We start from the raw sequence: 26,229 nt of genomic DNA on the forward strand, positions 1-26,229 counted from the left end.
GCGACAAAGTCAGCAATAGACTCGCCTGTACTTCGGTAGCGACGATGGAACCGGTGGCGTTCTACGACGACGTTGCTGGTTGACGCGAAGTGTTGCCTCAGCGCCGCGACGGCTACGTCGTAGACATTCGGTGCAGTTGGCGTCCCAGTTGCGTCGGGCTTGTCGGCAGACGCGGTTGGCGTTGTAGCTGCGTCGGCTGGTAGCGTGTTGAAAATGCGCTGTCCCTCCGTTCCAAGGCAGTGAATGAGGATGGCCCTGCGTCGCTCCGGCGAAAATTCGGTAGCTCCAGAAGCAAGCAGGTACGTCTCGAACATGCGATGCCACTGCTCCCATGGCACGGCTGGACGGCCGGGGCTGAGCAGGAATGACGGTGGCGGGGCCAACCCAGAACAGCTCATGGTAGATATGGACCCTGGTCACTGGCGAAAAAATAGATCTTCGGAGCGGAGCCCGGAAACGGTTGCGAAGCAGCATAATTTGCAGTTTACCTCGTCGCCATTGTAGTGTTGGAAGAACGACCTTGAACAGTCCGAAACATGGTCTCGAATCTCCTTTATTATTCAGGACACAGACATATATACAGGACAGGGACACATACACAACGCCCCCTCTCGGGTACAAAGAACAGAACGAAACTGGAACTAAAATCACATTACAACAACGCCCCTCCCCTGTAATGTCTTAATGGTGCGTAGGGTACTCTAATAAATGTCCATTCTAAAAGCCAACTATCTCGGCTCTCTGTTATTCTAATGTAATAAATGAATAAATAAACTGCAAATTACAATGCGCTGCAACTTTATTTGCAACATTATGCTGCACCTAATAATAGTCTTTGCGGAATATGAGCATCACCGAAATAAAAACAGCATTCCAGCATCTGTATTGCTGTATCTGTATTCTAGAATACTTTTTTAGTCTTATTGCGAAAATATCTCTGAAATATCCCGTTGGGGTAAAGGAAAATGTATCTCAGTATCTGTATTTTAGGCTTCAAACCCATGTATTTGGATATCTGCATTCCGGAATACTTTTCCGGGTATCTCTGCCCAGCCCTGGTTCCAGCCTTGCGCTACTAGTGCAAGCTGCGCATTCCTTTTTTCCTTGCGAACTATAGCTTAAATGTTTTTTGTGAATACGGACCCTGATTAAGTTTTGCTTACATGTATTGCTAGTCTTTGTATATTTAACGCTTTTTTACACATTTCACAGCCAAGAAAAAAGCATGCTCAATTTATTCGGTCTTCATTGTGAGTCCGGTTGAAGTAGATTATTGTAAAGACATGATGCTGTGAGGCCATTCGTTTTACGTCGACTTTATTTGAATATATTTAGAAGCTCATGAAGACAGTGCTATGGCTCAACAATGCATGTACCTGTTTCACCTGGAGAGTTCGTATTACAAATGCAGCCTGGCGGGCATGGTTTGGTGTCTGAAGATCCTGTAGAGGTGCACTGCGCGATAAAAATAACACAATATTTAGAATTGAATTGAAACACTTGTGGTGCCAACTGCTGACATTTGCTACACCAAGCTAGCGACTAAAGTATTTCTGTATCACAGTGCAGATGCAAGAAGCCATTGCTCGATTATGCATGAGTCTTCACAGATACCGTCGTTTTGCACCACGCACGCAAAATCGGAGAAGAATCTAGTTTCTGGGTCAGCTGTCAATAAGGTGAGAGTGGGTAGGGGGGGGGGGGGCAATATGTACTTTCCTCCTCCCCACGGAGACCCCGGCGTATACGCTTACCTCTATATCAATTTTTCATTTCCATGCTTCTGACTCGCTCCCATGCTTGAGGTTTCTTGTGCTTGTTGATATCTTTTCACTGGTTTATTTCTCAGTTGCCTAAATTCTTGTTATAGCATCAACGGTGCGGCTGTGCTCACTTTCCGACGCGATAGAGCTAAGGAGCTCTATCGCAAACATGCGACAGAGCAAATTGCAAAGCGCGCAAGCATATTTAATTATCATTATCAACAACACCAAGTGCGCGTGTTGCTGTTGCTTTACGGGCGCGTAGTTGTTACCTCGCCAACTCGCAAAACGAAGAATTATGTCGTAGTGGGTACTTAGCAACTGTAGCTGCAGTAGGCATGGTAGGATAGTTTGAAAGGGCCAATTTACAGCCGCACGGATGTTCCTTTTCTTGCGGCATGGTTTAAGTGTCCTCCGGAAAGCCAAGCCAGGCTATCGATTGACAAGAAGATTCGAACAGTGTCCGATTACTTCGCGTTCTACCCTTGAAGGCGAAGCTCAAGCGTCCTCCAAGTTTTTGATGAATTTATATCTTTACTCAGCTATTTTAAGAATTCTCACAATAGCTGCAAAAGTTCATTGCGCGGAAAGGTCATGATGGCATAAATTTAAGAATGAGTAATGTAGCAAATTGACCTGCATTACAGATAGTACATATCGTTGCTGCGTCGGCGTACAGAGAATACGATATATTGCTAAATGTTCTCATTGTTTCCCTCACTCGCTGTGAGGTTTCTTCATTCCTGAAAAACCCACATGGGAAAAACGCCACATGGGAAAGAGCGACACTTGTCTCGTCATTGTTCAAAGTCCCTTGGCCGCTCCGGAGAAGATGTACTACTACGGCTGCGTACTCCGCCCCCGACCTTTCAAGCCTGCTGTCATATTTTGCTATGGATGCTATAGAAAAGGACACATGAAGGCATCTTGCCCTAACACACAGTCGGATGCTGACATGGACGCAACAGCCGGCTCCAATTTTCGCTGTGGACTTTGCAAGTGCGATGACCACGACATAACATCACCTCAATGCCCGACTAAACGAAACGCCACTCGAGAGCTTCGACATAAGCGTCAACAATCAAGTCATTTAGGCGGCGCCAGCGTTCTGCATTTGAATAATAGTTTCGAGATCTTGGCGGACTTAGAACCGGACGACTCTCACATCACCGAGGCTACGTCTTTCGCCGAAAAGAAAAGTTATAGTGCCGCGGTCAAAGAGCCGCGCAAGAAGCTCTCCCCGACAAACTCTGCTCTTCCTGCTTCGCAAATGGAAACACCAGATGACCTTGTATCACTGGATACAAGATTTGCCCGACTCCAACAGGAGATAGATAACCTTCGGTGCCGTCGAAAACTTCTAGCAAAACGAGCGTCATCGTCGTCCACACCGCAGCATGACACAAACGTCTAGCCTATCCAACAGCCCCGGTCTTCGTCGGCGGACCTGACACCCATGGAACTTCTACAATTCGTGGCTAAACAGCTGATGTCACTGATGCAAGTTCTGGCTTCAAATCTTCCTCAATAATGTCGTCGCAACACTCCCGGCCACAAAACGTCCTGCAATGGAACTGTCGTGGCCTACCAGGCAAGTTAAGTGAACTTCGCAAAAGGGTTCACCTCGGACGTCATGCTTGTTGGGCAGTACTCCTACAAGAACCAAATTCCCAGTTAAGTATCCCGTCATTCACATTATACGCTAATCCCAATATGCCAGATCGACGTTGCGTCTCTAGTAATGTCCTTCCAGGTAAAGCCACAATATATGTGCTCACAAGGCTGCCTCAAAGGGGCATCAATCTGTCAAAATGGTGCTCGCAATCACAGGAAGTCGTCGCGGTTAAAGTCCGCCTTCAGAAAACTGACGTAATTCTGGTATCGTTTTATGCCAAGCCGCACACTGGCTCATCTACCCGATTAAGATTGGGATGGATTCACTTCCTTCGAACTCAGCACTCAGGGTGCCCTATATTAGTCGGTGGCGACTTTAATGCTCCGCACGTGGCATGGGGGTATCCCACATCATCAGCTCGTGGGAATCATGTCTGGGACACATTTGTGGATGCACACTTCCAGCTGCTGAACGATGTTACAATCCCAACGCGCCGTGCTGACCAACCGCACGCTTCATCGTACTCGCCCGATTTGTCATGGTGGTTAGGATCCGGCGCAATTGGATGGCAACGTGAACCGGACTGCTGGGGAAGTGACCATTACCCCATCTTTCTCGAATTTCCCAGCCACGGACACTCCCGACTTCGCCGCTGTTGTCGAGTTGTTCACTGGGACGCCTTTCGAGAGGCAGCACTCATACCACAGGACCAGTCGCCGCAAGATCTTCAAGATTTTCTTCGAAAGGCACTGGATTCGGCAACTAAAACGTCCTGGGTAGATGAAAGCCGCCCGGCCCCAGACTTGCAGCTGTTTCGCCTTTGGGCGGCCCGGCGCCGGGCTGAACTTGCTGCGGTGCGCGATCCTACGTCGATAGAAGCAAAAATTCAAATGCGGAGTATCGCGGCACAAGCTCGTCGGCCTGAGCGAAGACTGGACAGAGGACGATGGCTAGATTGGTGCGCGTCTCTCGGACCCTCGTCACGCACAGCCTCTGTCTGGCGTACGTTTCGTGCAATGGAGAAGGGCCAACGTCAGCCCGACCCAACGGCTTCGGTGCTTCTAGCCACTGCGGATACCCCGTTCCATGCTGCACAACAAATCGCCCGGACGTTGTTCCCACACTACGATGTACTTCCTTCCCCTATAAATGACCATGTGACCCTGCCTTCGACGATAGGCCAACAACCTAATTCAGAGGCAGTTACTGGAATCCAAGCACCATTCACAATGGCCGAGTTGATAGCAGCTATCGACGCGTCTAAACCACGGACGACTCCTTGACCGGACGGATTACCTTACGAGTTGTTCAAAAACCTGAATGAGACATCCTTGGCCTCGCTTCTGGATAACATCAACCACGTGTGGGCTGAAGGCGATATTCCTGCTTCTTACCGATCATACCGATACCGAAACCAGGAAAAGACCCTACTAATATACGCAACCTGCGCCCTATCGCCTTAACAGCGACTGTCTCCAAATTAACGGAGAAAATGCTCTCTACGCGAATAACCTGGTGGCTTGAACAATTCAAATGGTACCATCCTGCACAAATTGGATTTCGCACGCACTTGGGCACACAAGATGGACTTGGAGCACTTACTGGCATGGTCTTGGCAGGCAATAGGACACGCCGGGTGCGAACAATATTAGCCATGGATGTGCACAAGGCATATGATGAAGTTAGCCACAGTGCCATACTTGCCATTATGCGTTGCGTGGGACTACCCTAGCGCGTGTGCACCTTCGTACACAGATTCTTGACTCAACGAACGTTTGCTATTCGTGTGGCGGGAAACGCAACCGGCACCTTTAACTCAAAACAGGGAGTGCCACAGGGATCAGTACTTGCACCATTGCTCTTTAACCTGGCAATGCTACCCCTCGGATGGGCTCTGGCAGCGATCTCGGACGTGTATTACATCATATATGGCGACGATATCACAGTGTGGAGTGTTCACAACGACCTTCAACGACAGGAATCGGCGTTACAAGAAGCTCTTAACACAGCCGACGAGTGGTGCAGATGCATAGGATTGACCCTCTCAACAGACAAGACTCTCTACATGGCGATTGCCAACAGCTGGGGCCGGCGACGACTTGTAAACACGCCTATCCAGCTGACATTATCTGGACGTCCTCTTACGCCAGCTCCCCAGCTATGCATATTAGGCGTTGTCATTACGGCAAATGGATCTGCAAAAGCTTGGATTCGCGAAATTAAGCAACAAGCGCACCAGGTGCTCCATCTGATACGACGAATCAGCTCCAATGCTGGAGGTGCCCGCACGAAGATTGCCCGTTTACTTGTTCGAGCAGTGCTGCAGCCTCGCCTTATTAGATGCGAAGTATCTTAAGGCGGAGCTCAATCCGGTGGTGGTGGTGGTGGTGGCGGTGGTGGTGGTGGCGGTGGTGGTGGTGGTGTGCGGCGTGACCACCCTTACTGCGCATGCGCATACCCTCCCCTTCCCCTCTCCACTTTCCCTCTCCCCTTCCCCTTTCCACTTTCCCTCTCCCCTTCCCCTCTCCGCTTTCCCTCTCCCCTTCCCCTCTCCACTTTCCCTCTCCCCTCCCCCTCTCCCATACCCATCTCCCCTCCCCCTTTCCACTCTTCCCCTGAAACGCGGGCTAGACATGCCGAAATTCTCTCCTGCGCAACGCCGCGATGAGCTCGAGCGCATGCGCGTCCCCTCCCTCCTCTCCTAGGCTGCGTCCCTCTCGCCCGCCTGTCGACCGCGTTCCCTGCTCGCCCTGTGAGAATTAACGTCCAGGCTAGATGGAAGATACGACGCGCGTAGCGTCCCTCTTCGCGTTCCACGACGCGAGGTCGGTAGCATGCCCAGCGAACGCCAACGGAACGCGATCGTGCAAGTGCTCCGGCTTCGCATCGCCTCATGGTCCCCTTTAGCGGGAGATGGTGTAATTTTTTATTCGGCTCAATTTCAGCACCTTACAGTGAGAGATTGGGCCCGTTTAGAATGCATCAACAGAGAAGCGATGCGCGTCGTTACCGGGCTTCCACGATGCACAGCTATCCCGATACTTCAGGAAGAGGCGCAACTAAACACCATCGACGAGTTGATTTATCAACGCCGACAAGCAAGAGAACTCAAGCCGTCATTTCTACCGCCTGCTGCTGACTTAGCGGCATATATGGGCAATCCAGTGTCTGTCTCGCCACCTTCAATAGTAAGCCTTTCACCGCGGGATCACCGGCAACTAACGGATAACAAACCTATTGGCCGCCTCCGAAATCCAGTCCCTCGTCCAACGACTACCTTCCGGCGCCACATTGAAGAAGCAGATGCCGCACTCCCGACAGGATCACTGGTGGCCTATACTGATGCCAGCTGCACGGACACGCAGGTGGTTACGTCAATCGTGGTGCCGGGGCACCAAAACCTGTGTGTCAATCGATTGTACCTCCTGAGAGCTCCGGTTCCATCGGTCAGTGCTGAACTTCTGGCAATACGAGACGCAACAAAGTTGGTGAGCGCGGCTTCCGCATCGTCGTCATCCTTTACTATAATAGGCACAGACTCTACATCAGCCATAAAGGAGCTCCGCAAGGTATATAACGCGCACACTTTCGCAGGTGATATACAGCGTCTAACTGCACAGATGCCTGGCCAGGTAAGGATACAGTGGATACCACGGGACACCATTTCTGCTCACATACAAGCTGACACCACCACCCACAGTGAGCTGCCACGTACTCTAGAAGCGCCTTTCCCGAGTGATCCCCGGGGTGAGTTCCTCCACCGCAAGGAGATTCTCCGCCGCACCACACGAGATTTAATTCCACCGTGTGGTTCAAACCTCCCAGGTGGGCTTACCCGCCAGGAGGAGGTGGTGTTGCGGAGACTTCGTGTGGGGGCGGCACTTACTCCGTCGGTCACATATGCCTGGCCACAACATCTGCATGGACCATTTGGGGATACTTGCCCATTCTGTACCACTGAAGCGTCCGCGGTTACAATCAAGCACCTGTTGTGGACATGCCCTGGCCTGAATCAGATACGGCGGCGCTACCTGAGAACAGTGGGCCTTCATCTGACAAGACCACCAGATTATGATTTGTGGCTCTATGGGCCCCACCATAGAGCATTGTTGATGTATATAGCGGAAGCCGGCCTCTACCTGTATATTTAACTATGTATGCCGTTGGGCAAACTCTCGAAATTAAAAAAAAAACGTGCAGACGTAAGTGACCTCTCTAATGCCGAAGTCTTTATGAACCTGCGCGATTGAGGGGAATGACGCATGCTTGAGTGCTTCTAACCCATTACAAAAGGCTCTGCCATAATTCTTAGTCGTCATCAGGTACAGCGTCAACAAAATGCACACAATGCCTTACAAGTGTTTAACGAGTACTACGGTTCTCTGCAAAATCACGAAAAATGACATAGGGGGTCTTTCCCCTACTTCACAAAAAATTATGATGATTTATAGCGTAGTAGGTTCCTCGCAAGTGCAATTCTGTTGGTTGCCAAAGAAGCCCAGAAGGCCTCCATGATCCAATTCCCCATGATCTCAATAAAGTTATTTCCATATCTCTCTCTCTCTCTCTCACTTTCTTTCTCATGTCAACGTATGTTATGTAGCGTGGTGGGAGAGTGAAATAACGACCATGTGTCACGCAATGCGAATTACGTAACTACTGAGTCGTTTAAAGCTTCTAACCTATTACAAAGGGCTCAGCCAAAATTCATCGTCATCAGCCGTCGCATCAACAAAGTGCACATAACGTCTTACAGATGTGTAGCTATTACCTCGCTTCTCCGCAGAATGACGAATAATGGCGTTATGTGTGCTTCCTAATTTCACAAATATTATGATTTAAGCCGTAGTGGGTACCTTGCTAGTGTACTTGTATTAGTACCCCCAGAGAGTTAATAACAGGCTCTAGAAATACCGCTATTCCAGCTTTCGCTGTGACTGTGCCGCGCTATCCTCGCAGGCCTGGCGTTTTTTTGTTTTTTTTTTGTGAACGTGAACATAGCGGATCACTGTGCGACCTATTCAAACGTAAGGTTAATTGTTAGGTTCTACAGACCAAAACCACCATATGATTATGACGCGCGCAAAGGAATGTCGTAAAGAGAAACATCTTTTGTCACATAAGAGCTTTCCGAATCTTGCAGAAGTCGTCTGAGTGTTGTTTGTCAGAAACATTATTGTGAGTGTAACGTTTCTCGTTTCAATACCAAATTTGGTTTACATATTAAGCGAAGGGGCTTGTGTAAGGTGTTCGAAGTTCAATAAGATATTACGGCTATTGTTCTCTCATATACGCCTCCAGAAATTTCGGCAAAATGATCTATGTTTTTATTCTGTCTTGTAATGTGTGTGTGTGTGTGTGTGTGTGTGTGTGTGTGTGTGTGTGTGTGTGTGTGTGTGTGTGTGTGTGTGTGTGTGTGTGTGTGTGTGTGTGTGTGTGTGTGTGTGTGTGTGTGTGTGTGTGTGTGTGTGTGTGTGTGTGTGTGTGTGTGTGTGTGTGTGTGTGTGTGTGTGTGTGTGTGTGTGTTTGCAGGTTATTGATTGGTGGAACATGGGAGAGGCCTTTGCCCTGCAGTGGGCGTAGACAGGCTGATGATATATATATATATATATGAGTAATTATTACTCACTCTACGGGAGGTATATTTTGCGTTAAAATATTAAGTGCAAAGCGTTTCTTAGCGAACCCAAGGCACTTTGAGGGTTTCTATCTATCTATCTATCTATCTATCTATCTATCTATCTATCTATCTATCTATCTATCTATCTATCTATCTATCTATCTATCTATCTATCTATCTATCTATCTATCTACCCGCCTACGTCTGGATGCTCTCGTGATCGCCTCCTTAACTTGGTGTAGACCAAACTTTGCATAGGAAGGCATGAGAATATCACGAACATGTGTGGTCATCACATGATTACGCGAAAATTTTGCCGTGTACGTGATGAAACTCTTTCTTTCAGTCACGTGGGGCACATACCCGTGTAGCACGATCCGCAGTATGCGGGTATGCACCACAGGTTATCCACAGTTTATATCTACCCAGGAAAGGTGAGAACAGACGTTGGTAATTTAAATGCGAGAGCTTGAAGAAAAACCGACATTGACACCGTTCACCCTAAAGATGCAAAGAATCAAATTAGGATCCCAGCACGATTCGAACCCAAGCATTCTGCGTGGAAACGAGGTGTTCTGCGAAAGAGCCACGCCACGCCAAGACATTGCTTCGGAAAAAAATTCGGCAGATCCCACGCGTTGTGGGAATCGTTTACATGCGAAGCCGTCAGCGAGTACTTCTATGCTGTATTTTATGGCATTGAGACAGGTGTTACGAAGTGGATCAACGTGTTTTTGTAAGTGTGCTAGCTGTGTGCACATCGTGGGCTTACCAGGCACGTCAACACTGGCATCTAAATTGTAACTAATAGTGCGACGTAACGTCAACCCTCACGTTAGGGTACATACGTCAGTATTATCGAAACTAAGTGCACTTTATGGTGCAATCATGTGAATATCATACGTAACTTTCGTTAATGTATTCCTCCGGGGTCGAGCAGTGCTTCAATATAGCTTGCTGAATCATAGGAATACAAATGTAAGTTTTATTACACTGCTATAAAAGCGGAGCCAACCGAACCACAGACGTTAATCTGATATGACGCCTCTATCGTAGGAGTACATATGTAGTGTTTATGTCTTTCTTGTAAAATTATATAGCCAGCACCACAACCACAATTGACGTTGCACCAACATTACGCCTGCATAGGCTGCTTTTACAAACCAGTTCATAGACCTGGCGTGGCTCAGTGGTAGAATACCTGATTTCCACGCAGAATGCTTGGGTTCGATTCCAGCTAGGATCCTAATTTTATTCTTTTCATTCGTCGGGTCAACGCTGCCGATGTCGGTTTTTCTTAACACTCTCGCATTTAAATTACCACTGTCTGTTCTCGCCGTTCCTGGGTAGATATAAACCAGAGGCGTAGCCAGAAATTTTCTTCGGGGGGGGGGGGGGTTCAACCATACTTTATGTATGTTCGTGCGTGCGTTTGTATGTGTGCGTGTATATATACACAAGCAAAAATGAAAAATTTCGGGGGGGTAGGTTGAACCCCCCCAACCCCCCCCCCCTTGGCTACGCCCCTGATATAAACTGTCAATCATCTGTGGCGCATACCCGTATACCGCGTCCCGTGGTAAACGGGATGTGCTGTAAAATCCGAAGACTTCGTCCTAATATAAACCGGGTTTAAGGACAATACGCCTGAAGATATAGATCAGCGCGTCCCAACGCTGCCGTTTATTCCAGTGAAAAAAAAACCAAAGCTCCGCGTACCACGCGCCGTTTCTCGTCTCCCTCTTCTTCTAGCGCGCGCTATGTTTTCTGTTATTAACATGTGCCACGCGTCTCTGGAGGAAAGGGTTTGACGACGTACGCGGCAAGATTTTCACGTTAATAAATGCGAAGCATTTCTTAGCGAACCTCATGCACTTCGGCCGTTTCTATCTACGTATCTATCTATCTAGCTGCCTACGCTACCACTCTCCCCTTTCCTACTGCTGAGTAGCAGGCCAGAACATTGATTCAGGCCGACCTCTCAGCTTTTCTGCCATAATAAACCTTTTCTCTCTCTCTCTAGCTGCCTACGACTGGGTGCTCTCCTGGTCGTCTACATAACTTGTAATATACCAAAATTGGCATAGCAGGGGATCAATGTATTACGAACACGATTCATTGGTCATGATATGAATAACGCAAAATACCTGTCGCGTACATCGTGAAATCCTTTCTCTCAGTCACGTGTGGCACATACCCGCGTTCCAGAGTTCATGTTATGCGGGCATGTACCACAGGTGATACAGAGCCTCAAAGAACACGGTAACCGCGAACACACACATTGACACGCAAGGAAAGTGATAACATGAATAATTCTTGGGGTTTTATGTTCCAAACCCACGATTGATTACGAGAGACGCCGTAGCGAGGGGCTCCAGAAAATTTGATAATCTGGTATTCTTTAACGTGTACCCAGATCGCACAGTACACGGGGATCTAGCATTTTGCCTCTATCGAAATTCGACCGCCGCGGCCGGGATCGAACTCGCGACCTTCGGGTCAGCAGCCGAGCACCGTAACCGCTAAACCACCGCGGCGGACGCAAGGAAAGTGAGGGAGCTGACGACAGAACACCCCTGGAAGACTCTCAACTACTATCCACTCGTTCACGTGGTCCGCAACGTGGACAATGTGGATTACGCAAAAACCGGGGCCAATGCTTCCTGCAATAAATCTGCCGAGAGCACCAGGCCTCTCATCATTACCGGCGACTTCAACATTGGTTTATAAAGACCCAACAACGCCTGGTCCTTATACTGCATGAAAGACGGCTTGGATGTGGACAGGGCATCAATAGACCTCGCTGCCACGTCCAGGACAGGAGGCATCATAGATTCTTTCATCGTAAGAGGCATCCAGGATTTCCACCAGCTGTATTATGCCTCGCACTTCACTGCACTTAGACTCCGCGTAACCGCGATCACGAACGAATCAGATTAACAAGTCCGGTCCAGCTGCTGGTGCTCACTGATCACGGCGATGATGACATTGTTCAAGAACTGTCAAGAACCCCTGCCACACATGCACAAAAGGTTCGTGAAACATGCGTGCGTTCTCCTTCATAACAGACAAGTGCAAGCATAACTGTAACAACTGCAACTGTGACTCTAACGTACGCGCAGTGCGCGTGCCACTCGGCTGTGTACATATCTAGGGAATCTGTCCTGAATGAAGCTTAGTTGCGAGTAACGCCTGTCCTGTGCATCTGTGTTCCTTCTTTGTCCTGTTCGGAATCGCGCTGTTCACTATTGAAGAATATAAGCACTACATATCAGCTACTGCGTCTGGTGTTCGTAACACCCATGTTGTTGTTGGCATCGTATACGCAACGGCATGTAAACAGCTGGTTATATAATAATAATAATAATAATAATAATAATAATAATAATAATAATAATAATAATAATAATAATAATAATAATAATGATGATGATGATGATGATGATGATGATGCATTTTATTTCTTCAAATAAAGCAGTACATGTGGCTAGGCGAGTGGCAGAGCCTGGCAGACTCCAACATATGAGTGCGCCTATGCCACTTCCGCATTTCTCTAGCGTCATTCCGTAATGTTTCGCTGAATGTAAAAAATTACGCCACAGTCACCATCCCGCGCATGCTTCGCATAACATCGATTCCCACGGTACGTGGGGTCTGCCGAATTTTTTGTGAAATCTTTGTTTGAAGTTATCGAAACACCCTGTATAAATAATTTATAGACAGCATAGAGGGAGTCCTTGTGAAAATACGCATCGCCAAAGCATGAGTTACAAAGTGGCACCTGTGCTGCGGTTATGTTACATAAACGTAAAAGAGAAGCTTCATAAAAGGAAAAAATATCCCTAGTTTTAATTTTCCAAGTTGCCTTTTTACTGAGAGGCTCAGGCGTATGTTGACAAGAAGCTATATGTCACACGCATGCAGGCAGCGTGCATGTTACGGCTTAAAATCCCTGCCTTTCCTCTCTCTCCTGTTTTCCTTCCTTCATGAAACTAAAAAACTAGCTTGCGGACACGTACACAAGAAGGGAAGACGACAGACACTCGCTGGTGTGTTCCAGCGAGTGTCTGTCGACTTGTGTACGCGTCCGTAAGCTGTTTTTTTTTTTTTAGTTTCTTCAAGTATGTACCAACAGGCCCAGCAATAGATTCTCCTTCCTTCCTTCCTTCCTTCCTTGCCAAGATAAGGTATACGCTAAATTTATAGGGCTACATTCATATCTAGTTGCATTTAGATGGCTTGCTACACATGAGATCTCAGAACAGAGCCTCCTCACCGGTTCGCCGCAGCTTGGTAGCCCACCACCATCTATTGGGCTTGGAGTTGTTGGCGGATATAGTCCTCCACCATCAATTAGTGGTCCAGTCCCAAGTACGCTAGAAGGCAATTTTAATTTCATTATGACTCGAAATGCATTAAAATACCATGTAAAGGAATCATTATGAATGTACCACAAATGTTTTTGTTGAATGTACCACAAATGTTTTTCTGTGAGCGGACCGTCAGCCTATCGCTTATCAGGGACGACGGCGCTTCCTTGCTTTGTGCCGCCGTCAACAATGTTAGCAACAACCTGTAGCTTTTGGTTGAGTCGGTTCATGATGCGAAAACTAGAAGCAGCGCGAAAAAAAAAACGACGACGAAAATAGGCACAAAAATAGTCCTGTTGTCTGTGTTCCTATTTTTGTCGTCGTTTTTTTTTTTTTCGCGCTGCTTCAAGTTTTCGCGTCAACAATGCTAACGCTCAGTTAAGCCGATGCCTACAGCCACGGCTGCTCGTTTAGCCACGGTCTGGGCGTACGGTTCTTTCGCTCGAAGCATGGTTGAGTGCGTTACAATACGTTAGCGCGTGAGCGCAGTCACGTGGTTTTATTTTACATATCGCGGGCTTTCTTTAAACGCCAGCAAAAAAATCGTCTCGCAGCGTCTACGTTGTCCTTAAAAATTTGATCGGTGTTCTTCCAATTCCCTCTATACCACGTAACGAAACGCCCTTGGCCCTGAAGCGAATAAATAATAATTTCGCACAATTGATCATATTTAATTATTTATCGCAATATAAAGCTACCCTAACGAGCGCCAAATAACGGCAAATTATGTTGGCCGACAGCGCTCCACAGAAGCTTTCCACGGCGTCTGCTGCGCCAGGGGATCGTCTTCTTTATATACTCCTATATCGCCTCGGTTTCACGCTTCCGCCAATACAAAGATTGAGTCATGCTAACGCCGCTTTCTTGTTTCTTTTTTTTTTAATGATGCGAACGTCGCAAAGACGAAGTGAACGCCAGTAATCGCGACGTCAACTATTCGTAAATAAAAATGCGCTAAAATCTAACAAATTTATTAGAAAATTTTCTGATCAAATTAATGCGGCAGTCTGGTCTACTAGCGAAATCGCATCTTATTGTAAGTGCAGTATTTATTTGATATATTATCTAATATTTCCTTTTTATTAATCTTCTTTATGATTAAACATTGTGCAAATTAACTTCTAAATTTTAAGCTACGATTTCTTGGCCAATCCCCCGGAGTGGGTATGTGCCATGGTGATGAAGGACAAACAAACAAACAAACAAACAAACAAACAAACAAACAAGCTCACTTGCCTGCAATCACGAGGCGCGTGGTTGGTTTTTTGTGATTCATGCGCTTTTCTATACCTCACGCCGCCTTTTCACCACGTTACCATTTTCATGAAGCACATAAGGCTTTCGTCTTAGTAATTACTAAAATATATATTCTTCAGAGTACCTGGCGTTAAATATATAAGCTTAACTTTGTTTATATCTGAAAGGAACTAAAGGCTGCCTGCGAGTAAAAAGTCTTGTCCCCGATAATTCTTGCGATCAATGTTTCACCGACACATTTGCCCATATCAACGCGAAAACAACCATGTTAGCGTGACCGTGAAGCATCACGTTACGTTGAAGAACTCGGTTTCATATATTTTTGTCACAGGCACAAATATTCGTAAATTTTTTAAAAGTCGCACTTTTCAATTCTATTCGCAATTTTTAAAAAGTGGCTGTGGAACAGGAAGAATAAGAATTGGGATTGAGCTTCTCAACAGAACCAACCTAAGGAAGAGAAATGAAAGTGCTGGCATGACACTGGTAAGGCCGTGAAGGTTTACAAACCCAATGTGCCATAACGTCACAGAGAATGAACCGGTTTTCACTCTTGGAAAAACACTCCTAACGTACCGCGTGTCATTTTCACAACATTTGCTCCATACCTGCGGCGTGAGGTGGAGGAAGAGTTATCTTTGTTTTTTGTTTGTTTTTTTAGTTTTTGCTTTGTTTTTCATTTTCTGATCCAGAAAGAAAGGCAGCAGTGTAACGGAGTTGAATCATCTGTGTTGGGCTAGTCCATTCGCTTCGCCAGTAGCAGTATTTCACTATCCACATACCCATTATATTGGAAAACATGTTTTTGGCGATACATGCAAAGTCGTAATTATTGCCTTTTCTCATCCCGGAACGTACACGTATTCACATTGCATGTTGGATGCTAAGCCGTGTACAAACCACGGTGTAAGAATATTCAGGTGTTGACACTGCGCGCGCCTAAGCGGCCAGAAAATAATCGGTCGTCGGTCCGTTGAACGGTGCGCCATCTAGTGGCTTGAGGCGGAGTGCACCGCGCTCGCCGTGCCCTCTCCTGTTGCTCTCTCGATTTCGCCCCTCGACGCCGCTTGGCGGATGCACATTATCCAACAAAATGGCACAAAAAATGCACGTTATCAGCAGCATGCGCATTGCTATAGAAACGACTGCCCCGCTTTTCGTAGCGCCCTCCAAGACGGCGCCGATGAAACTGCAAATCATATGATAAGAACCCGAACATTATCTGGACGCGCGTGGATTGCGGTTTCCCGTGCGTTGGGGGAAGAGTGTCATCACCTGAGTATATTCTTACACCGTGGTACAAACAGCAGCAAAGCAGCACGATTGGTCATGTTGTGCACAGCGGGTCCAGCTGAAAACGGTTCGGTGCCGCGAAGGCAGTCGTTCAGATCCCAGTGGTGATCAGGAAAATATTGTTGTTCCGCTGTAAATTGAAGGTGAAACGCAGCAGGCGGCGACGGCCCAACTACAACTACTCGAGGAACACCATCGTATTGAGCGTTATCGAAAGCATGGAGAGCTAACTCTGTTTCCAACTTTCAGCGCAAAACAGCAAGAATGCACGCTCAGAGGCGCACAGCTGACGTACTTACCCGTTAATTATAGTCAGCAAGAGCAGAATAAATGCCATATTCCTTAAAGCGGGCATCTTAGGTTCTGATATACGAAACAATATCGAATAAAAATTCGTGTCGCCTACTGATTCTTTTTATACATTAAAAACACGTGAGCATGGCGTCATGACGAACGTAAGCAGAGAAGCTGTTTCTCACTATCAGCGAAAGCACATGGTTCATGAAATGAAAGGGAGAATTTTTAATCATGTATCCATTATTATTCATGCGGTGCAAAGATATATTAAGGTCAGAAAAATTCCGAGAGATGTCACGCACTACGGTGATTGATGGTGTGCGAAGCAGTCAGAATCGAGATGACTATGGTGCTTTATTTTATTTTGAGCCAAGTGCGACGAGCCGGGCGGAAGTAGTTTTGTGCTTGACGTCAACTACAGTGTGACAAATAAACGGTAGCTTTTAGACTCCAAGATCGAAGTAAGGTCGACGCCCGTCTTCGAGCGCAGACGTCCGTTCCAACGAAGAATGGTGCCCTCTACAGCGCGCTGACATGCAAATTATAAGCAGCGTTCGTTGGCTCATTCCGCCCGCCACGGTGGTGTAGTGGTTATGAAGCTCAACTGCCGACCCTAAGGTCGCGGGATCCAATCACGGCCGCGGCGCCGCATTTCGATAGCAGCGAAATGCTAGAGGCCCGTGTACTTAGATTTAGACGCACGTTAAAGAAGCCCAGGTGGTCGAAATTCCCGGATCCCTCCACGACGGCATCCATCATCGTGGTTTTGTAACGTTAAACCCCAGTAATTATTATTATTCACTAATCGAATGTAGGGAACATCGTAATGTTACTTAAAATTTCTCTATTCTATTGTCACATCATATGTTGTTGGGAACAATGGTCTGGCACATATAAAACATACTTATATCCCGTTATTCGGTTTAAAAAAGGGGGGGGGGGGGCACAGCACATTAAAGCATACAGAAGCCCACATTATGATAATACCACGCTGTTCGGTTGTCTTGGTAGGTTTCCATTTTCTATTGCATCCGAAATCAAAGTTGCAATATTCATTTGCAATATTTTATGCGGAAATCACTCATTATTACAAAGCTTCTTCATTATACCTAATCGAAATAAGAGGAACGCAACAAATATAAATTTTAAGGTGAAAGCCTTTAATGCCTCATCACATGCGAAAACTGACCGTCGGCGACAGCGTCAACACGAGTGATGCAAAAAAATCATCATAACGTGATGACGTCAACGTCATCATGGCGTCACAGGTCGCCAAAGCTTGGGACATCATGATGTCACATTACGACGCCATCACTTCACATCGTCACTTGGTCAAAGGAAAGCCGATCACGGAGGCAGTGCAAAACAAGGTGATGTGCAGAATAATAATAAAAATATCTGGGGTTTAACGTCCCAAAACCACGATATGAATATGAGAGACGCCGTCGTGGAGGGCCCCGGAAATTTAGACCACCTGGGGTTCTTTAACGTGCACCTAAATCTAAGTACACGGGCCTGAATCATTTTCGCCTCCATCGAAAATGCAGCCGCCGCGGCCGGGTTTCGATCCCGCGACCATCGGGTCAGCAGCCGAGCGCCATAACCACTAGACCACCGTGGCGGGGCGAAGTGATGTGCAGGAGGCTTCCAGTGCCTCCGATCCCGGAGGCAGTGCAAAACCACGTTAGGTGCAGAAAGCTTTCGGAGGAGGTGGGAGAGGGGATCAGTAAATCGAATGAAAAGAAGAAAAAAATGTCTTAAACCTTCCAGTCGTCTTAGGCGGTCGCATAGGCGACCCTGTGAGTTTTTAACCTACCACTTAATAACACGTATACCCAAAGACTGACTGAGTTTCATGGCGTCAAAATCTAGAATTCTGTACCTGATGAGGTAGAAATCGCCATTTTGAATCAAGGCTTCTGTGAAAAAACTGCACTTCTAAAAAATTATGTAATTTTCCATTGGTTTTCTTCTCAGTTTGTTTAAAAATGTACCGATTTTTTTCTTATCAGGTCTTCTCAGATAATCTAAACAGTTGCACACAAAACTTTGTATCTGCTATGTATATAACTGACCAAAGGCCTACCCTAACCATCGGTTACTGGCGATACAGTTTTTTGCACATTTATTTGCATATTTTGCACATATTTTGCATATTTATGTGTCTATGAAAAATTTTGAAAAATTCAATTGAAAGAAAATTTAAACTGCGTGATGAACTCCGCGCAGGTCACCCTGAGTTGGCCTGCGCCGAGGCTGAAGCCCATACAGAGCCGCTCTGTCATAAACGTGCTACGACATAAAGGGGCTCTGTCAGAGCCCCTTTATGCAAGCTTCACCCAATAGAATTACTTTTTCCCTGTCACTGTTTCTGAAAATGAAACATTCTAGATCTTCACTGGGGCATTTGAACATATCGGCGCCTTTCACATCTCACACATTATGCCAGCGGCACGACTAACGACATCCTCGTTTCAGCCGGCCGAGTTCCATCTGATCTTGCATCGATAGCCCAGTCAGTGTGCATATACCAATGCACACTGTTTTGTGATTCGATGTATAACTAGTGAGCACTGTGACTCTCGTTTCAAGACCAAATCAGGACTGGAAACACTTGCCGAGCTCCGTCGCATCCATTAATGACCTTTCGCTGAGTACAGCAGCTGCTTCCAACGCTTGTTTTCCTTTGAATACTCCGGGCAATCCATTACCCATGTCAACTCCTATACGTTTTCGCAGAGCGCAGGGTGGTGCGTAAATAAATACAACGATGTGGAACCGAGCTATCACAGCTGAGTTGCCCTTAAAATAGTCTTGTGAGTAGCAGTATGACTATTGTATATTTCGTAGAAAGTATAGGATGTGCGTCACTCAAAATATCTGAAAACATCAGCCTTTCTGAGAAAAGCATCGAATGTCAATGTGTTCTTTGGAATGCTGGTGACGGAAGCAATATTTCCGGCTGGCTATATGCACTCATCTACATTATCAATTGTAGTATGTTGATTATCATCATAGAAATCGAAATCAGCAGGTATCGTAAATGCTTGGTTGAAAAAAAAAAAACAAGCCCGTGGCAACAACCCCACCGAGGTGGACGAACATAAAGCACACGCCTCAAAGATGACGTCAGTAAAGTGCAGCGACCTCCACGTGCTGCTTGTGGGCTGAGTAGCACGTGTACAGATTATAAAAGGCCAAATGGGGAGAAAGCAGTCTTTCGAACGTTTTCCGTGTGACTGAATCCACTTTTCATATCGAGTCGCGTTATCCATGTCGCGCAAATGCGTAGAATGACGGTAGCGCTTCGCACAGTGCGAAATATTGAATTCGTTGTATTTTTGGCGCAAGAGCGTCTCTTTAGTAGAGTGCAAGACTCGCCCCGCTGCCCTATAACAGCACCGTAATGACAGAAGGCTGCACTGCCAGGTTTGGACGGCAGATTTATTTTGGAAAGCAAGATTTCGGGACTATGAAAAACTCGGAGGACGCTTCAGCTTCACCTTCAAGATCAGAACGCGACAGCATAATCGGGCCCCACTCGCATCGCCTTCTCAATCGCTAGCCTCGCTTCGCTTCTCAGTGAACACCTCAACTGCGCCGCAAGGAAAAGAACGTCCGTGCGTGTGACGTTGGCCGTTTCAAACAACCCTAGAATGCGCCTACTTCAAGCACAGTTGCGAAGCACCCACTACGCCTTAAGTCTTCCTTGGAAGTGCTGACTACGCGTCCGTGAGGGAAAACGTGCACCTGCGCCGATGCACACAAGTGGAGGGGCGGAGCATGTGGATTACACACATGGTGAAATTGACGAGTAAAGTCACCGAATGTAGGCGTTAAGGGCAGCTGAACGTGTTCCTACTATTAGTGCTTTTCTTCTGCTCTTGTTCGTCTGTTTCACTTTAAACCTCTTTTCTTGCGTAGGGTAAAGAAACCGAACGCAGATGTGGTAGGCTTTCCAACATTTCTTTTTTTTTGCTCTTCTACAATCGGAGTACTAATTTTACCTAGATTTGCGCAATTTCCCTGTTTACGAAACCTCTTCAGTAGTGCATGAAAGTTGGGCTTTGCGTGCTTTCCGATGCACACTAAACATGCACGTGCCTTCGAGGTCCGTTTAAAATCTAGAGAGTAGGGGCAGCCTATGAGAAATTAGCTAGAAGTTCTGAAAGTGACTCGCCATTCAAAGATCGCTTGTGCAAGCAAAGAAAGGCATGCAAGACGACATCCCCGCATCTTTTCAGACGCTCCGAAAATAATTCTGACCGCCCTTTTCATTCCGCCCTGACGCCCTCTGCTCCATCGACCAGAGACGTGCAACTCCGAGGAACGTGGACGCCATCCATACCACTTCCACATGCTCGCCCTCGTACCACCTTTCGACAAAAGGGATCGCAACAGGACAAAGGGTTGAAAAGAACCTGAGAACAAAGGAGACTATGAGCAGGCAATGCACCAAGGAAGCCCTTCATTCCTTCACGTGTAACATACACGGAGGGCACTATTGAGCGCGTTTGGACAGGCTGGCCGGGAGAGGGCCCGAGTCAAAGGTAACGAGCGAGAACGGCGGGTGAAAACGAGCACTGGGACAAAGAATACCCTCGCACAATGCGACGGCAGTGAGGGTGGAAGGAGGAGCAAAGACGGTGGGCTGTAGTAAGGCAGGAACTGCATGCAGTACCAGTACAGGGAGTCAGAAGAGATGAGCCGAGGTAGAAAGCGGGGAAGGAAGGCAGAAGGCCGCACAAATGAAAGAGAAAAACAAGGGAGGTTTCTTAAGCACATGCGCTGCTGTACTTATGTACCCCGTAAAAAGGAGAAACATGACCGAGAAATGCCATGAGATTCGGGCAAGACAAAGGAAGCCGGGGGCGTGAGATAATGTTGGAATATCAAGGGTGGAGAGAGAAAAGGAGTACCAGGTTGTGCTTACTCTTTCCCGCTTCTTTCGACCAGCTTAGTGATGTATAGACAGCGGCATAAAGAGAAAGGGAGGAAATGAGCGTTACTGTGAGTACACGCGGTGAAGTTAGCAAAAAGTATTGTAACGGCCAACGATGGAACGCAAAACAAAAAGACTTAGCTGGCCATCGTACGAACGGCCACACGCGCAATGGGAGGAGACAGAAAATGTCGAATAATGGAGAAAAAGTGAGCTGCGATCGATCGCGAAGAGAATGCCTGGGAACGGCGCACGTTATCTTTGACTCAGTCAGTTGCATAAATGATCGCCTGCAGCATTGCGTCCCTTTTCTACATACGTTTATTGTTTTTCTTTATTTCGGTAATTTAGGCACTCGAAATCAAAGAGCGGCTAAAAAATAATAATGTAGGGCAGTTCGATAAAGGCCGTTCAGCAAGTAAAGGTTCGGGTCATGAACAAAAAGGAAAGACTGATGGGAGACCAATTAAACTACGTAGATCTTGGACCAGCGGTACGGTCCTATCCACAGCAGTGCTCGTCATGTCATTATCCTTACGGACTGGCAAGAAGAATGAAAGATATTTGAAAACAAAGTAGGGCACGTGCGCAAGGTCTGTGCGGATACTTTACACTCCCATGTGTACACAGCCGAGGTCTATGAAAGCAATGCTACCACGAATCGCATTGGTATACGAAACTGAATGGTGATGCAAATTCAACAGAAAAAAAAAGGAACAGTCGTCCTTAATCTGCAAGGCTCGGGCTGTCGGACACTGATCGAGCAGCTCCCCTTATATTACGTCCAACGTAACAATTTGTTGTGGCGTCTCTTAAGAAGAGCGCGCAAGACAAGTTTACTGGCGGAAAGCTAGAAAGCTCCAGTACTGTTGAAACACTGGTGATGACTGTCCTTCATCCTGGTCTTATTGATGGCTATTGCAACTCAACAAAAAAAAATCAAGAAACTTGCACTGGCTGCGCAAGACTTGAAACAGCAAAGCTGGTCGATCCAATGGCGTTTCTTGGCTGGTGCTCGGGGACACCATTCGCTCTTCCACCTCGTTGAGTCGCGGTAGCGATGCGGGCTTGTCGTAGTACTTGAAACCGTTGGTGACGTTAAACTGTGAACGGCTCCACGCACAAACCATGTCCCGGCACGTCCTGCACATCTTCAGTTCACCGTGGTCGTTCTCTTCAGGGAACATTTCTCGTAGAACTCGGTAGGCATTGGCGCGCTTTTCGTTGCAACGACGCACGGAGCTGGCTGAAGTTAAATTTGCGTTAAACCAAAGCCTATCGCACACCTTGCACGAATGTTCAAACTCGAGCTTCAAAAACTCCTGAGCAAATCTGGCATTCCGAAACAGGCGGACGCCGTCCCAAACACCGAATATCTGGAAGGTACGGAAGGTCTGGAAGGTATCGTTTACAATGGCCGAGCTGTTGGCGGCGATCAACAAGGCTAAACGTCGGGACAGCTACAGGCGTTGATGGGATACCATATGAAGTATACAAAAGCATGGAAGGACAGGCACTTGTGTGGCTTCTGGATGCCATTAATGGTGTCTGGTTATCGGGAGAAGTCCCAGCGTATTGGCATCATGCGGTTGTTGGAGCCATCCCAAAACAAGGCAAACCACCTGGGATTCTCGGGAACCTGCGACCAATTGCGCTTACTATAACTTTATGTAAGCTCCTGGAGCGAATGGTGGCTACGCGCCTTACATGGTGGCTCGAACTCTTCAAGTGGTATCAACCCCAGATCCAACGCCCAGATCGTATTTCGGCCTCAAAAAAAGGATCTTTTTCGTCGCGTCGCTCAGCTAGGGGGCGGAGCGCGAACTCGTATCGCACGGCAACTGGTATGCTCTGTATTTCAGCCTCTATTAGTGTACCAAGCACAGTTTCAGCGCTTCACCAAAGCAGAACAAACGTGATTGGAATCTCTTAATCGTGAAGCCATGCGTGTGATCACAGGCCTTCCAAGGTTCGCACCGATTCCGACACTCCAGGCAGAAGCACATCTCAATACGCTGTACGAGCCCATTCACCGAGGAGGCAAGGCAAGGATGATAAAGCACAGCAATGTTCCTGCGGCTGCTGCCTCAGTGAATTACATGGACCCTAAAGCCCCTTTTCTTGATGAACCTACGTTGTCACTGCCCCCGTGGGATCATTGCCAAGTGACCACCAGCAAGCCACTTGGATGCATCTGTCAGGAAGTGAATGGAAACACTATTTTAGGTACACCCCCTCGTTCCGCCCTTTATTTTCGGTACCTCAGCAACTTGAACTAAGAGCATATGTGTACGCCGGGTTGACATCTTTTATACTTCACACCTCCTTAGTGTGCCCTTCTCACCCACATGTCAACCAGACCTGCTCTTATGCGTTAGACATCCCCATTACCTCTGCACTAGCAGAGTTAGTTGCTATACGGAGACTAAGGACCTTCCTCGGGCGCCCCATGGCCAGAACTTCCTCAGCACGACGAGGCGCGTCTCCTTTATAGCGATTCCGAAGACACGCACATGCGCAGTAACTGTATTTATGACGTATTTTATGACGTAAATGGTTGCTAGGGGCCGCCAATTTTAAACTTGGCGTGGCCTCTACACAGCTGCTGCGCGGCGCACGCGCAGCTCGGCGTGACGTCATCGCAGCTGTCATGGTAGTCAGACGCGGCAGGCGTGGCTTCGGTGCGTGCGCGGCTTGGCGTGACGTCACGGTAGCGAGGCGCGGCGAGGCCAGGTGGTGCGCAGCTGTGGTGGTTGCTGTGGCAACGGTGCGTCGAAGTTTTTTCGGTGACGACAGCCGTTTTCATGATTTCACTAACAGCTTTGCTGTTAAAAAAAATCTTCAGAATGCCAATCATAATATCCGTAACAACTTTAAGAAAGCCGCAATCAGTCAGGGAAAGAAACGTGCCCATCGTTCTTGAGTCGATATATAGTTACCTTCGAATCGCCCCACGCCCTTGCAGAAATCGTCCCCTCGCACATATTTTTAACTTGTTTGTGGAAGGACTTTCCTGCCGTTTATGAACAAATACCTATATACTACAGCAAGACGTTGTCCCTGTGCCGACAACATAGGACCACGTACGTTACGCTAACCGAATAATTGATGGCACTTACCTGTCGAAAGAAATACCTGGGCTAAACATGGGTTCTTATTGACACGGCGTCCTGCAAATCTGCGAACTATACTTTGGCCCGCACGGAATTGTCTCATGCTCCCGAAAACAGGACACTGACATAAGGTTATTGACATATTTTGCCACTGAAATGTAACTCCCGTTGCCAGAAATGCAACCGACGACCTTCTGGTCAGCATCAGAATTTCATAATCACCAAGCTACCTGCTGGGTCTCAGCCCCTTTGTAAAATTCAAGCGCAGCGTCGATGCTCGGGGAGGGATGTGGCGCTGCAGGATGTGGACAAGAATATTGCGCTGTTTGTTACAGAAATCACTACACCCAACGAAGTTTTACAAATTACTCTATGTACTATTCATCAGATATTCTCGCTTTGACGTTGACAGGTATACTTGTGGCTGTTCAATTCACAACCCTTATCTTCGTCGTGACGTAACGATCTCAAGCACTCAAGCGTTTCTTTTTTCCTGCTAATGCTTGTACGTTCTACGTGTGAAATGGAAGAAATGTCCGATTTTATTTTCAGCACCGGTTGCTGAAACATGCAATCGCAAGGAATTTCATGTAAGCAGGCGAAGTGGCGACATCATAGTTTCATGAAGCTATTTCACAAGCCGCTATGCCTTGGAGCTTTTCCTTCACCCGCGCCCTTCGTAAGGATGAGTTTAATTTTCAAATATTCTTATTACGCTCGTACGCGATGTTTGGAGAGATTACACTTTACACTTTGTTTTAAAGAGAGCTTTCAAGCATTAGTGGTGCGTCTTCTACTCTCGTTAAATATTACGCAGCCTTTGGCCCTATCGTTATGAAACCAGGCTGGTGAGGAAAGCCGCACGGCGAGCTAGTGCCGTATGCTTCTAGAGAGTGCATCAGAAATGGGCAGTGGTGTGTGTCGTCCGCAGTCGTTGCTGCGAATAGCCTGGCGCACGGCGGCCCCTCTGTATAATTACGACTCCAAAAAAGATTTCCTCCTTGCAACGTCGACTTAATTTCAAGTGTGAAGCGCCAAACTACCCCCTTGAGCACGCTCCACGAAGCGTTAACGGCACTGAATTAGCGACCAGCGGAGTATTTCGCAAACGGGCGCCATTTCCTTAAGTCCTGCTGCCGTCCACGCTTGTCCGTGCTGAGCATTTCTAATCACCTCGAGAGGGCTGAGGAGTGAAAAGTCGCCAAGTGCTCAGTTCTTTCCGACACCAAAAAAGAAAAACCTATCGTATAGAAAAAATAAAGGCCCAGAAACCCACTTGGCCGTCATATAGACACCACAGTTCCTCTGCAAACAAAAGAAGTACACGCAGCCTACTTGACGCGTGTATTTTGTCCTGCAGGCTAAAGAAGCAGACACTTGAGAACTGGCACGGAGAAGAAAACCTCTTTGCGACACACTCAGAGGTGTATTTTGGAGTTTTAAAAAAGGGAAGTTAGAAATATAGGCGTTTCGCATTTATGTTTAAATTAGAATACTTATTTTCCTGTGAAATATTTGGTTCTGTCGAATTACTTTACATAATAATAATAATAATAATAATAATAATAATAATACTAATAATAATAATAATAAATGCTGTGGTTTAACGCCCCAAAACGACGATATGATTATGTGACACGCCATAGTGGAGGGCTCCGGAAATTTTGACCAGCTGGGATTCTTTAACGTGCACCTAAATCTAAGTACACGGGCCTCTAGCATTTTCGCCTCCATCGAAAATGCGGCCGCCGCGGCCGGGGTTCGATACCGCGACCTGCGGGTCAGCAGTCGAACACCTTAATCACTAGACCACCGTGGTGGGAGATTTTCTTCACATGTAGATACACCAATACCAGAAATAACGGTGAACAAGAGGTTATAATGTTCCTTCAAGCGGTATCGCGCTTGAACTTTCTGGGTGCGAGGGCTATACATATCTTATGAACAAGTAGAGGCTGT

At 47.1% G+C, this 26,229-nt stretch overlaps 1 long non-coding RNA gene across 1 annotated transcript; it reads right to left on the reverse strand.

Moving 5' to 3' along the window:
• Positions 1-846: 846 nt before the first annotated feature.
• On the reverse strand, positions 847-16,409 carry LOC119388815 (uncharacterized). Its single transcript, XR_005182847.2, has 3 exons — positions 16,218-16,409; positions 13,275-13,374; positions 847-1,455 (listed from the first exon to the last, which is right to left on the reverse strand). It is a non-coding gene; the product is annotated as an uncharacterized LOC119388815 (long non-coding RNA).
• Between the last annotated feature and the right edge of the window lie 9,820 nt (positions 16,410-26,229).

This window comes from Rhipicephalus sanguineus, chromosome 4, assembly GCF_013339695.2.
Source record: "Rhipicephalus sanguineus isolate Rsan-2018 chromosome 4, BIME_Rsan_1.4, whole genome shotgun sequence".
Lineage (NCBI taxonomy): Eukaryota > Metazoa > Arthropoda > Arachnida > Ixodida > Ixodidae > Rhipicephalus > Rhipicephalus sanguineus.